Source organism: Notamacropus eugenii, chromosome 3 (assembly GCF_028372415.1).
Source record: "Notamacropus eugenii isolate mMacEug1 chromosome 3, mMacEug1.pri_v2, whole genome shotgun sequence".
In the NCBI taxonomy this organism is placed as follows: domain Eukaryota; kingdom Metazoa; phylum Chordata; class Mammalia; order Diprotodontia; family Macropodidae; genus Notamacropus; species Notamacropus eugenii.
The window spans coordinates 171153569-171166964 of record NC_092874.1 but is presented as its reverse complement, the minus strand read 5'-3'; the positions used below and the strand labels follow the sequence as shown (position 1 = coordinate 171166964).

The window sequence follows — 13396 nt, the reverse complement described above, 5'->3', positions numbered from 1 at the left end:
AGAAAATGACAAACTGTGCCAGTATCTTTGCCAAGAAAACCCCAAATGGGATCATGAAGCATTGGACATGACTGACTCCACAGCAACCATATGATCTTAGGCAAGTCAGCTGGCTTCTTTTGGCTCTGATGCCCTCATTTGTAAAATGAGACACTTCTACCAATTACCTTCCAAAGTCTCTCCCTTCCAGCTCCAAATCTATGGTTCATGCACTATAGGGGTTACAAAGAAATTCCTGCTGGCAATGAGCTTATATTCTCTTTATGGAAATAGCAGGAGAGCTGGCTAAAATTTAAATACAGATAAGATTAAAAAAACAGTTTAATAAAACAATACAGGAAAAGTCACAAAGGCAAGATATGATTAACTAAGGAATGAATAGTACTGATAATAAGTGCTTAATTTTCCCATTTTTATTGAATAGGACACTGTCTGCAGTAACTTAAAGCACATTAGATTTTTAATTGAATTTTCCTGTGCCAGTTTTCAACCTTTCCTCATCTTTTCTTCCTCTACTTCTCCTCTTAACTTTTTTTCTTCTACTTTCTATTTTTAATTCTGCGATATCAAATGCACCTTGTTTAAAATTCTCTATACAGCACTAGAGAATACTTGGAAATGGAAAAATAGAGACACTTTCTCCAAATAGTGTATTATTCAACTGACTCAGCAGTATCTATCCATAAAGCATAGGACTGTTAGTTACCTAATTATGTGGAGGGTTATGAAGATAAAATAGGACTTCTTTTTCAAAATGCTACCAACTTACTTTGCATTAGAGAGAGAAAAATTACATATTTTGGAAGACAGTATAATTCCAAAGCAGATTCATAGAACTAAGAATGCTAAGCATGATAACTTCCTGAGAGTCTGAGTTGTTGGAAATTCATATGAATTGTCAAAGGACCACAAAGTCTCTCATTGTAGGGATCTTTAAGAAGTGTGTAGACATCCTTCAGTTTTGGAGGGTTTAGGACAGGGATGGGGAAAAACTGTGGCCTTGAGGCCACATGTGGCCCTCTAGGTCCTCAAGTACAGCCCTTAAACTGAATTTAAACAAGTCCCAGGATTTGTTCTGTGAAATTTGAATTCAGTCAAAGGGCCATGCTTGAGGACCTAAAGGGCCACATGTGGCCTCGAGGCCACAGGTTACCCATCCCTGGTTTAGGAAGAGCCCCTCTAGAGACCCAAGAATACCTTTTCCACAAGAACACTTATTTAAGAAGTTTGCCATTTCTTAGCATGTGCTATATTATGGACAGTCAGCGGTATTAATGGGAGATTTAAATCAGAGAGAAGGGAATGTCTACTAATATCTATTATCCTGTCAGTATGAACATAAAGTGTTCATGTTCATTGACTGAAACCACTACAAAACTGACTTGTTCCCAAGAGACAAGGTCATCCCTAACATAGTAAATAATCAATTTTACATATCCAGCTGTAAAAAAAATAACTTATTCGCCTTTTTTCAGTAGCAGTCTCTACATATAAGCCAACATGCACATGAAAACTGAATAATTTATTCTATTACCTAGCATTTTGATGCTTAGTATCATCTAAAACTGGAGTAGGGAACCTGCAGCCTCAAGGCCACATGGCCTTTGGCTGAATCCAAACATCACAGAACAAATCCCCTTAATAAAAGGATTTGTTCTGTAAAACTTGGATTCAGTCAAAGGGCTATATTCAAGGACCAAGAAGGCCACATGTGGCCCTGAGGCTGCAGGTTCCCCACCCTGACTAAACAAATCATTATTAGTGTATCTCCTTTTCTCTTGTTCCAGTATAGTGTGTATATAGCCATTATGTTCATTAGGACCTTATTATTAAGTATTGTTTTAGCAAGACTGGGAGGTTTCAAGTGCCACTTTATGTTGCCTAAGAAAAACCTGAGGGGCACAAAGCGTGGGGTAGAAGCTCCTGGCCACAGCCCTGGGGTCGAGGAGAAGGGTGTTCAGAGCCATGGGAGTGAGGCCCCTCATCCCTGCTTTAGCTCTTGCTCTCTGTGTTCCCTAAGTCGGAAAACTTGGAAATAAGGTAATCAGGTGTGGGTAACTCAATTGCCCATCCCAGCCTTGAGCTATATAATAGGTTAGGAGGCCAGAACACTCAGACGCTCTTAAAAGCTGTCTGTTGTCATGAGGACGGAGTAGAGAGAATACAGAGGGAAGGGGTGGAATAAGCCTTTGCTCCAAAGTCATAGGTGCCTGGCACCATGCTCAAGACTTCACCAGCATTCTCTCCTTTGATCTCAGCACCCAACCACTTTGGTGATTTTCTTATTCTCATTACAGTTGTGGAAAAAAAGGAGGGGAGATGCTTACATGGTGCACCAATAGGCAGGCAGGATAGACACACATGGGACACAGTCTAGCAGTGTCCTGGATGCAATCAGGTGCTCAAGGTAGGGAAAACAGGGTGGACTTTTACAGAGTTCTTCTTTGGATCAAGCAAGTCCAGGCATGGCAGTAGGATAGGGATCACGGGGCTTGGACCTGGGATGTCCAAGGTTCAGGAGAGATGCTGCCTCATGCAGAGGGGGAATTAGCTGCTAGTTGGTACGACACATGGGCTTTGTGACATTTCTGCTTGTCTTATTTTGACAGAGTGACAAGTCTGGTTTGTTTTTAACCCTCCCTGGAGACAAGTAAAGGAGGCTATTCATGTGTTTTTCTTTTTTTTCCACTCCATAGGGTCTAGCACACTATTAAGCAACAGAAGGTAATTCTTCTGTAGCTAGAGACTCAGTGGCTAGAGTGCACCTAGCCTGGAGTTAGAAAGTCCTGAGTTCAAATCCAACCTCAGACACTTACCAGCTGTGTGACTTGGGCAAATCAGTTGACCTCTGCCTGCCTCAGTTTCCTTATCTACAACATGAGAATAATAATAGCACCTACCTCTCAATGTTGTTGTGAGGATCCAATAATAACTGGAAAGTATTAAGCACCGTGCCTGGCCCATAGTGCTATAGTTAGCACACAGTAGGTAAATGTTAGCTATTTCTACTACTACTACTACTGCTACTATTAGTAGCAGTAGTAGTAGTAGTAGTACCACTAGTACCACTACATACTACTATTTCTGAGCAATTAGGGTTGGGAACTATTGAGAATCATTAAAAATACCTTGTCCTCAGCATCATTTAGTCAATGTTTGTTGAACACTGTCTTACTATTTTAATTAGCCTGTTGTTGTTGTGTTTGTCCTTCATTCTCAAAGAGAACCATGACATCAAGATGATGACATGACTTGCACTTGACTTTGATTTGAGGGAGAGAGGGCTGTGCAAGGTTACCAACCTCACTTTCTCCTCCTGAGCCATCTGGGTCCAGTGACCTGATATTCATCAGGATGACTGGAGATGGCCCAGGATGCAGTGGGACACCCTGGCCCTTTCAGGCTAAGGTCTTATAGCATTCTCACTTTGAATGAGATACACCCATTCAATGAATAGGCTTCTTTAAGTAGTTGCTCAAGGGATTGTGTTCATCCTTCCTTGCCAAAGAAGACCATGCCATCAGAGAAATGATGACATGATTTTCACTTGGCTTTGTTTTGAGTGAAGGCAGGCTGTGCAGGTCACCAGTTCAAGGGATGTAGCTGAGGTGAATAGTTAAGGGTAGGTACAAAGATTGTTTGGACTGCGCCAATCTTCCCTCCCCCCAGAACCATACTACTCATGGATTTGTCATTTTTCACCATGAAGCTTAGTTCCCTCAATGGATAAATGGTCAAATAATATAAAGATTTTGTTCTTAAAGGAAGAAATTCAAATTACACACAATCTCATAAAAATGTTCCAAATTGAAATTGAAGGGACATCCATCAATTGGGAAATGACTGAACAACTTGTGGTAAATAATTGTAATGTAATACTATTGTGCTATAAGAAATGATGAGCAGGATGCTTTCAGAAAAACCCAGAAGACTTATATGAACTGATGCAAAGTGAGATGAGCAGAACCAGAACCCTGTACATAGTAACAGCAATATTGTTTGATGATTGATGTGAATGACTTAGCTGCTCTTAGCAATAACAATAATCCAAGACAGTTCTGAAGGACTTATGAAAAATGCTATCAACCTTCTGTGAAAGAATAGCCTGCATTTGTGATTACCTATCTTACTTTAGCTGTGGAGTTGAACATACTTTGCATGTTCAACAAAGAGGAGCTGTAGTTCAATGATTTACCAAAATATAGTTGTTATGTAATTTTAGATAGAAAATACAGTGGGGATAACAGAACCTTGATACTGGTGTAACATTGTACATATATGTATGCATGTAGAGCTGGTTAGGATAACATCCTAAATTAAGTTGATTACTTACTGTTCTGTGCAATCCTATATTCCAGAAAACTTCCACTCACCTGAATAAACTTGCTAAATCGAAATGTTTATAACCAAGACTAGGAACATTTTTTTTGAGTGTGCTTTTGGTTGCCTCATGTCAGAAATTGACAAGGGTAGGTGGTGCAGTGGATAGAGTGTCAGGCCTGAATTCAGGAAGATTTATATTCCTGAGTTCAAATCTCATTGCAGATATTTACTAGCTGTGTGACCCTGGACAAGTCACTTAACCCTGTTTACCTCGGTGTCCTCATCTGTGAAATGAACTGGAAAAGGAAATGGCAAACCACTGCAGTATCTTTGCCAAGAAAACCCCAAATGAGGTCATGAAGTCAGATGACTAAAACAACTGAACCACAACAATATGTCAGGAATTAAGGTATTGGTAAACTTTAACACTCATACAAATTGTATCTAAGTCAGGCATCCCCTAACTTCATATATGTCTTAAGAATGACCAGTAATCTCAGCTGTATAACTGATTCTGCAGCTGTTAACCCTCATGAGGGCAATTATCTTTTACACGCCCCCCCCCCCCCCCAATTTAATCTTGGTTGTTTCATTAAGTAACTGAAGACTTTGGGAAAGTCACTAATTAATAGGAGCCTCAGTTTCCTCATCTATAGAAAGGAGTTGCACTATGGAGGGTGGGAAACCTGAAGCCCTGAGGTCACATGTGGCCCTCTAGGTCCTCAAGTGTGGCCCTTTGACTGAATCAAAGTTAAAGTCAAAGTCAAAGGGCTGCATTGAGGACCTAGAGGGCCACATGTGGCCTTGAGGCTGCAGGTTTACCACCCCTGAACTGGATAATTTCTGAAGTCCTTCTTTAAAATTCTGTGTTTGCAAAACTGATTAATGATTCTTATACTATCCTTTTAATCATGATAACATTTTCCCTCTGAAATGCCTTTTCTTTTTTTTTGGTATTTAGTAAAAGTAATAGGGTGGTGCTATTGGGGGAGGCTAAGGCTGGTAGATGAATTCAGCTCAGGTGTTCTCAACTGGATTAGGGCTAAAGTTAATCAGGTGTCTTCACTAAGTCCTAAAATAGAGTCTCCAGGAGTCAAGGGTCAAAAGACTCCCTGAGGAGGAGTGAACTGGTTTAGGTCAGGAAAATGGAGCAAGTTAAAACTTCTATGCTTGTAAGTTGGAATTGGTCCAGTGAGATGCAGTATTTACATCCTGGACAAGATAGGAAGACCCAGCCTCAAAATAAATACATGGAATTTTGAAAGACATAAAAACTAGACTAGAGTTAGGAGACCTCATTTTTAATACTGGCTGTCATCTACCAGAGCTGTGACTTCAGACAAATCATGGAATTTATCTGCCTCTCTGATTCTTCATTTATAAAACGAGAGAATTGGATTAAATTATCTTTATCGCTCCTTCCAGCTCTTAAAAAAAAAGTTCTGAATATATTCCTAACAGCTGCCATTGCTGGATGATATACATCTCGTAAGCCTAAGAACATTTTGTAAAATTTGAAGACAGAAAGGATGCTCCGGAGGCAGTCCATTCATTCAATCTGTGCTATTTTTATTGCAGTGGGGAAATGCCCCCGACCTATACTAGTGATCTGTAACATAGATAATGGTCTTAGAGAGTTGCCTAAGGCTCAGAAGTTAAGTGAGTAGCCTGTAGTTACACGGAGTCAGAGGTTGAATTTGAATCCAGATCTTTCAGCTCTATTCACTCTGACACATTACCTATTCAAATTACTGTAAGACTTGTGGAAGAAAATGATTAGCTGACATTCAGTGTCATGGTATATTGAGGCAGAAGGAACAGGCACACTGCTTGGTCTTCCCACCTCACGGGATGTTATAGTCATTATTGGCCAAGGGTTGCTATTGACACTTGTCCTTGTTAGTCTTCTATAAGCCAGGTTCACCTTCAAGCAGATAAATCACAAGAGTCATGAATGTTTCTGTTGTCAGGGGCAACACAAACCTTTCTAGCCTCCCCTGTGTCTCTGTTAGATAAACATATTTATTTAGGAAATAAAGAAGCAATTTAGTCCCATGGAAAGAGCACTGGCCTTGGAAGTCAAGACTTGAGTTCAAATATGGTATCCATCATATATCATATACATATAATCACAGGTGTCAAACACTGACAATCATTTGCAGAACTCTGGAGTGGATCTTAAATCAGATTAAAATGTAATTAGGAAATGTTTAACAAAAAACCCTAACCCTAAATGCTAAGTCAAGATGTCACCCAGGAAAACATCTGACACCACTGATATAAATCACTTTACCTTGCTGATCTTAAATTTCCATACGTATAAAATGGACATCATAATATCTGCAGTACCTATCTTACACAGTTATTGTGAGGATCAAATGTAAAGTACTTTGCAAAACTTAAAGTGCTATGTAATAAATGCTGGCTATTATTATACTTAAATAGCTTTCATCTTAATTTTCTGTAAATAAGCCAAACTGATCAGATGTCATGTACACAAGGCAGAAGCCTTGAACTCTGCAGGGGCCTCTTCTGCTGATCAATTTATAGCAATTTAAGTTGGACTTTAAGGTGTTCTGAATAGATAAGGTCATATATAATCAAATAAGAGAGGAAAAGTCAGCACTTAGAGGTCAGCTTGAGATGGAACATATTTGAAGCATTAAGTGCAGTGATATATTAACTGAATTGAAGGGAGTTAATGTGTAATTTCTGTTTTTATAGTATGGATTTCATAGCTTTATTCTATTTTTCTTTGGGAAGTACAGTATAATGCAAATTATAATTAATAACTCCAAAGACAGGCTCAATTGCTTAAATCATGAAAATTAATTACCATCATCATATTGAGGATTTTTGACCACCCTGGATAGAGAATAGCCTCTCAAGGTACAATTAGGCTGCCCAAAGTGTTCTTGTAAAGAAAATTGAAATGAATAAATTGTAAGATTATGCTGGAGATACAGCAGTTTTACGCAATTAAAATGTATAAATGTTCCCAACATTTGGTTGCTTCTTGGTACTTTGAAATACCTGAATAATATTTTATGAGATTTTATTTATTTCAGTTGCAAATTATTGCATTTAAATGGTTAAAATTAAGCCAAGAAGTATTTTTCCTTGCAAAAATGACAATGATAAAAATAAATTAATCCCATTAAAAATCCAGATTCATTTTGGAGCAATTCTTCTACTTTTATGATATCAGGGGAAGTCATGCACTGATGTTAATAATATGGGTTAAAAGAATCCATACTGACATTTCTCTAATATCACAGTAACCTTTTGGGACAATTCAAGCAACATGTATTAAACGCCTGGAATGGACAAGATACTGTGTTATGCAGTGACAAAAGTGAAATAATCTTTGCCCTCAAGAAGATTATATTCATCTAACATGAGAGGGGGAGACAAGCACTAAGAACTAGGAAGACCAAGTTAGGATTTCCCATAAGAAGTGCCAGCTGAGCTGAGCCTTGAAAGAAGCTACAGTTATTTTTATCCCATTTCTTTCCAAAGATGAGCTTTGGGTCAACTGTAAATGAGTTCCTTATGAAGTCAGAGAATTCTATGATTCATAATCATATAGCAACTTCAAGAGAATATCGCTATTAAAAAGATGGATTTTTGCAGCGGAGAGCAGCATGTGCTGTGTATGATATCCCAAATACAACTCAGCCTGATGCCTCCTTGTTCTGTTTTGGACCCAGCACATTGTCTATCTGCATGCCTCTCCAAGCAATAAACGTTTATTAAACACCTACTATTTACCAAGTACAATACTAAGATAAAAAATGAAATAGGCCCTGTCTTCAAAGAGCTTATATTCTACTGAGAAGAAATGGCATATAAGTAAAATATAATGTATATAGAAAATAAAAGCAGAACAGTTTTATTTGAGGGGGGGTTGGATGAAGAACTAGCAGGGAAATCAGAAAGGAGCCTCTTGTAGGAAGTGGCGTTGAAGCTAAGCCTTGAAGACCTGGGGGTTTCCAAGAGGCAGAAAGAAGGAAGGAGAGCGTTCTATGTATGTGCAAAAGTATGAAAATACAAGATGGATTGTTCTAATCAAGGCACAGCAATGTAGAGTTTGACCGAAATACAGACTGATGGGGTGTAGTAATATGTAATCAATCTAAAAACATAGGTTGAAGTCAGCTTTTGAAGGGCTTTAAATTCAAAATAGAAGCATTTGAGTTTTATTCTAGAGTCCATAGGAAGCCTCAGAAGCTTCTAATGCAAAGCAATGGCATGGGCAGACTTGTGTTTTAGCAATATCAGCTTAGACTCTGTGTAAGGGATGAATTGGAGAGGGAAGACATGGGATGTAAAGAAGCCAATTAGAACCTTGTTACCATAGTCCCACTGAGAGATGAGGAGGGACTGATTTAGGTACAGCCATTTGAATGGCAAAGAGCAAAACGTGACATGTAAGAAGCGTTATGAAGGAAGAAAATCAACAAGACCTGGCAATTGATTGGATGTGAAGGGTAAATGAGAGGGCAGAATTGACAGTGACTCTTAGTTTGCACATCTGGGTGACTGGAAGAATGGTAGCAGGCTTGACAAAAGTAGGGAAGTTCAGAAGACAGGGGAAAGATAAGAAATAATTCAACCAATCAACATTTATTAAGCACCTTCTATGTGCCAGGCATTGTGTTCTGTTTTGGACATTAAGTTTGAGTTGCTAATGGGTCATCTAACCACATAGTAGTTACTTAATATATATTCAGTGAGCTGAATGAGGTTAACACCCAAAAAGCTGTAAGAATATAGGGAGAGACTGTTACTTTTTCCAACTTATTTAGGAAATTCTTGTTCTTTGGCTTAAATTTTTTTGGACAGCAATGGTTGTTTTTTTCTCTCTGTGTTTTTTTTTTTACCTCATCAGCTCACTCTGTCCTGCATCCTTCTGAAGTCTGTCTTACCTGCCTTTATTAGTACTTTGGATATCCAGATATTTGCATAGATTTACTAGATTTACTTGCTGGCAGAATCTTTTTGTTCTTTTTTTTCACTTCTGATTTTTCCTACATACTCCATGTTTCATCACACATTTCAATATGGCCCCCACATTTGTGTTCCCCTTTGGAAGAACATCACTGAAGATGTAATGACATGCATAAACCACTGCGCTGGACATCTTTCTCTACTCAAAAGTCTTGGAAGATTACTTTCCATTTATCTTAATTTTTAATTAAATGGTAGTCTTGATTTCTTTCCAGGTTGGATTTTTAGATATTTCTTTTGACATACTTCTCAAGAAAAAATAGTATTAAATATGTTCAGATTTGTGGAAGAAAGCTTGTCAACTAATTGAAAAATATGTACAAAAACATTCCAAGTCAGTGGTATCAACTGAGAAACCACAGCATTGAGTGCTCACATGAAGTGTTGAGTTTGGATCTGCTCATAGCATTTCTTCATTCAATGCCTTGCAGTTTGTAAACGTTTTCATTTTAAGTCACACTCTCTGGCCTTAGAACCACTGTTTAATGCAAGCACTGCCTTCTGATAAACCGTGGTCACCCTGAAGTCATAAGGCAGCTTCATTTTTGTCTTTCTTCTCCCAGCACTTAGCACAATGCTTGCCATATGGGACAGTCTTGACCATTGGTTTTTGACTGACTAATGATAAATATTAAACTTTGAAATATTAGGACAAAACTTGTCATAATTAACTAAAAGTCATTTGCTTTCTCAGAGAATCTATCTTTGCTCCCTTTTGCTAATTTGTGACAAGGTCAGAAAAAACAAACTTGGAGTCTGAGAGATATAAAACCAAATTCTGCCCCTCCCCTTTCTTATTTGCAAAGGTTGGGTCAGTAATTGGGGAGAGGTAGGAGGGAGCATTTTGTATAATGTTCATATTTTTAGTAATCAGAGATTATGCCTTGAGAGAGAAATATCTTTGTCCCAATACAAAGGACCAATACTTCATTAAAAATTCTCCATGTTGTGGTTCTGTAAAATGGACCTATACAAAGGTCACAGTCCAATAACAGTGCTTTCTGGTGCTTTCTGCTAGTCTGCCTTGCATAATTGTTGCCTTGTCTTTGAGAAAGCAGATTACAGAGTATTAGAAGAAGAAAAGAAATACTGAAAACACCCTGCCAGAATCCTGTATTTATAGATTAAAAATAGGCCCCTCTACAAAAGCCCTCACAGGCCTATATTGGCTGTTGGGCACTACAGTTCTCTTCACATGTTTCTGTTCTGAAGACAAGGCAGTTTAATAGAATTGGAATATAGCTAAATCCTACTTTTTAGAGAAATAATCTGCATTCCTCTAATGCAATAGCCGAAGGTAATCTGCTTGTTGTGCAGTTTCCTTTATGATCTCTGGCAAGTGCCACATTCTGGAAGCAAATGTTTTATTTACCGTAATCCATGGAGGAAAAAAGTCTTGGGATGAAAATACAAAACGGAATGAATGTAAAACACTGCTGCTGTTTATGCTCAGTAATTGGACTATAAATAAGTCTTAGGCATCTGTATGACAGAGATACTTTTGTATGTAATTTGAAATAGCCGGCTGTGCTTCCAATAGGTTTGCAGTGGCCTTGAGATTCATGAACATTTACAGTGTATGTTTAGTGCTGACTAAGCAAATCCTAGTGTGCTGGGTATAGGCTTCCTAATGTTTGAAAACATGACTGTGCAGTAAATAACTGGATTTAACAGAGAAGTCAGGTAAAACCAGAATAGCTGACATGAAACAAATTCATGGGGTAGAAATGGGAAGAGCATAGAATGGGGATCCAGGAATCATCACTCCTCATGCTGCCTTTCTATAAGCACGTGTTTGCATCAGATAGCAGCTGTAAGAGGCTGAGGATTCTGAAGGCTAGAAGTCAAATGCAGAAAAAGGAAATGGCCTTGTGGTTGTGTTCACGTGTTATAATTGGGAGAGAGAGAAACAAAGAGGAGAAATAGAGAGTGGGAAAAAACCCAACGACTTGAACAGACTATGAGTCCAAACACAAAGCAGAGTCTTTTCTAAGATACTTTCCAAAAACTAACCAGGTCTCCATGGTTATATAGAAAGGGATATGTAGTTTCATCTTCCTCCTACAATATCATTAATAATATTAGTCAACATTTAGGGGCAAGTGAAATTATGTTAGACCTTGAGATTTTTCCTAAACATGTACCTTTTCCTAAATTTGTACCTTTTTTCACCTCCAACTTAATTTCAGATGAGGAAAAAATAATGTTTCTCTGAATAATTTATTCCTTTCTCCCACTTGCAGATAGCCATTTGCCTAAAATTATATAAAAAGGAAATATTAGGTAATTTGTTGTAGGCATGAAATAAATATTTAAATGCTTGGTCAGCTAAAGTAGCTGGTTAAAATAGTAGATTAATCAGAAGTTATACTGCCTGTATATTAACATTAAACATACGTTTATTAGTTGGACTGCTATGTTGGACTTACAAAGGTACTTAGTAGCATACCATGAAGCTCGCTCACAAGGACACACATCTCTGTATTTCATACGCTGTCTGAAATGAAATATAAATAAATGAGTAAGAGAAGGAGTACACAGCATGACATGGCTGCCAGAACGGCTAATAAAGTCTTAGACTACAATAAGGAAGGCAGTCTATCCAAAATGGGGGAGGTGATAGTTTCATTATACCCCGGATTATTTTTCTGGGAGCTGCATTTTAGAAAGAATATGCTTAATAACTGTTTGTTGACTGGATGACTGACAAACTAGGGCACCTCCAGAAGAGAGCAAAGATGACAGAAAGAATGGAAACCAATGCCCCAGGAATATCTATTAAGGGAACTGAGAACTGAAGAAAAGAAAACTTAGGGCAAGCATGGGAGCTATTTTCAAGTATGTAAAGGGCTATCATGTAACATAGAGATTAGATTTGATCTGCTTGGCCCCAAAGGACAGAAATTGGAGTAATACATGGAAAGTGTCCAATTCAGTCAAATTTCATTTCAGCGTCTGGGAAAACTTCCTAACAATTAGAGCTATCCAAAAAGAGAATGGACTGTCTCAGGTGGTGGTGGGTTCCCTATCTCTGGTGGTTTTCAAGCAGAGACTTGACCTCCTGATCCAAGGATATTATGAAAAGGACTCAGTTGAGTAGCAAGTTAGAATAGATGACCCATGAGATCATTTACAACTGAGATTGAGAATAAAAAAAAAAAAGATTTTAAGTTAACTTAAAAGTTAACCTTCACTAACTTTTTTCCTCTGTCCTCTCTATTATTTTTCTATATTTGGACTATTTAGCCAATAATGCAGGCTTTCAGTAGAAAACCAAAGGAACTCACAAAGTACATTAATGCGGATCTGTAAAATGCTTTCTGCCATGCCATAATGGCTATATACAGGATCTGTGTGATGGTCTCACTAATACTGAAGGATTCTATTTTTTGGCCCAAGAACTATTTCCAGGGTTCCTTCCTTCATAGCCCAGATAGAGCCTGTCTTGGTATTAGAATACATCATCTTACACATACAGCACTCAGTAATATTCAAGAGCTTTAGTGTACATAGAATTATTCATGTTACCTGTTCTTCCAGCTACAGATTGGAAGCCATTTATCAGCCAGTCCACAACAAAGCCCAGTGCTACCACAAGAGTAGGAGGCAAAGGAAACAACTATTTCAAAGAGCCAGAAATAGTTGTGTGGGCAAATGCAATTACACAAATTGATATTTTGGCTTTATTGTGATTTGAAGAAATAATCAGAAAGGGTCAGTAATTTTAGCTGCAGACTGAAAATAAGGGAATGAGAGATCTGGGAACACAGAAGCTCCTGTTGTCCCCCACATTGGGATATAAATTATGGTTTATCTTTGATAAAAATTAAATAATTGCTAACAGCAATAAGTAGCCAGCAATACCATTCTCATCACTACTTTTTGCAGTTTATTTTTATGGATAAGCTTACTTTCTCTCCAACATAATGTGGGAAAACCTAGTGCTTTTTTGAAGTTATGGTGCTGTGTATTCATTTTGACTCTGCTGATTCATTAAGAAAAATAATTGAGATGTTAGAAGTGGTGATGCTGACAAAAAGGGATTTGTGATGAGTGAGGTTTT

At 38.1% G+C, this 13396-nt stretch overlaps 1 protein-coding gene and 1 long non-coding RNA gene across 47 annotated transcripts in view; one reads left to right on the top strand and one right to left on the bottom strand.

The window, feature by feature from the left end:
• The window catches only part of CELF2 (CUGBP Elav-like family member 2), a 620126-nt gene that overhangs the window by 385873 nt on the left and 220857 nt on the right, over positions 1–13396 (top strand). The gene's annotated exons all lie outside the window — the stretch shown is intronic.
• The window catches only part of LOC140533531 (uncharacterized), a 55312-nt gene continuing 53556 nt past the window's right edge, over positions 11641–13396 (bottom strand). Inside the window, exon 4 of the long non-coding RNA XR_011976954.1 lies at positions 11641–11830. This is a non-coding gene — a long non-coding RNA (uncharacterized lncRNA). The remainder of the gene's footprint in view (positions 11831–13396) is intronic.